Below are 1,674 nucleotides of genomic sequence, written 5' to 3'. Positions count from 1 at the left end.
TTAACTCACTTTTTATCCAACACAAATGTTCCTCAATTTATCAACAGTACTAATTCAAGATTCAAGATTCAAGATTTCTTTATTGTCACTATACAAGTATAGTGAAATTTGAGCAATCCTAACAGTGCAGTCACATGTAACTTAAACATCTATAATACAAAATAATAAAAAAATTAAAAAAATTTACAAATAAAACAGATAACTTATATGTTTAGTTACTCTATGTAGATTTATTTACATTCAACTCTGTTCATGTTATAATGTGCTCATCTGCAATTATTTTAGAACATTTTCCTGCCAGATCTTAAATAGACATTTAGTAATCGTCTTTAAGATGTATATGGTTTATGTAAATTCACTTTGGTGACATACGTGTGCTTACTGGAGCTCCCCTGTTCGCTATATATAATAAAACGTGTTTTTACAGAAAAATCACAAATATACTATACTGTCTAGCGTCTTACACCTTCAGCAATTCAACAGTTTACTCTACAGTAGTTCAACAAATGTGATTATAACACAGAGAACCGTGTTTTGGTTTGTAATGCTCACATTTGTAAACACCCTCGTCACTGTTCTCCACCCTGTTCGATGATGACGTATCCTCTCCCGTGGGCTTCTGGGATAGAAAAGTGTGCATTGATGAACACTTCAGAATCTGGGCTGAAGCAGTAGGACATCCGGGGATTTCTCGCCTACTCTTTTATGAATACTGCGGTTTCGAACGTACTTCTTTCTTCACATACTCTTTTCTCTTACTATATAGTAGGTAAGTAGGCATATTCGAACGCAACTTAAAGGCACAATATGTAAGATTTTTTTATTAAAATATCCAAAAACCACTAGAACAGTGTTAGTTCCAAACAACTCTGCGCTGTCAATCTGTTTGAATGGGTTTAATCGGGACAGACAGCAGTTTCACTATATTTGCAGCAATTTCTAGTAATTATTAACGCATAATGTGCAATGATAACTGCTGACTACACTTTACAATAGCATTTTACTTACAATAATGATAAATGCTGACCAAAAATTAATTAATTAAATATATAATTTTAGTAAAACAAGCTAAATGTAATTTGTTTTGTCATTTGTGGCTATGCATGAATACAAACTAGACAAATGCAGCCAAAGTGAATACATCTCAATTTTCAGTCAAGTAATTAATGCACAAGTTAATGAAACAATTATATTTTATTTACTGACAACAGGAAACATGAATATGAGTAAAAGAATGAATAAAAGTAGCCATGAAAATCAACAACAAAGTCGACAACACATGAAACAAAGCTTTATTCAAACTTTTCTAACAATGATGTATTTACAGGCAGTGAACCCACATCCTTCTGCCATCTCAACACAGCTGTTCCAGTTCTGCAGCTTTATTCTGAGGAAGCAGCTGACCACCGTGTTCACCTTCACCTGTCTCTGCTGTCCATCACGACCTTCACTGCTGCAGTCAGACTGAATCTGATCATGGATGGGACAGCAGTTTCACTATATTTGCAGCAATTTCTAGTAATTATTAACGCATAATGTGCAATGATAACTGCTGACTACACTTTACAATAGCATTTTATACTGGGGAGTGATAAAGAGAGCATTAATATGTTCACATACTCCTTGGCAGTCAAATGTGACCAAACACCTTAAGTGTAACTTTTAATCAATTCA

Source organism: Sinocyclocheilus rhinocerous, unplaced genomic scaffold (genome assembly GCF_001515625.1).
Source record: "Sinocyclocheilus rhinocerous isolate Xijiao unplaced genomic scaffold, SAMN03320098_v1.1 scaffold444, whole genome shotgun sequence".
Lineage (NCBI taxonomy): Eukaryota > Metazoa > Chordata > Actinopteri > Cypriniformes > Cyprinidae > Sinocyclocheilus > Sinocyclocheilus rhinocerous.
Note: the sequence above shows the minus strand (reverse complement) of the source record.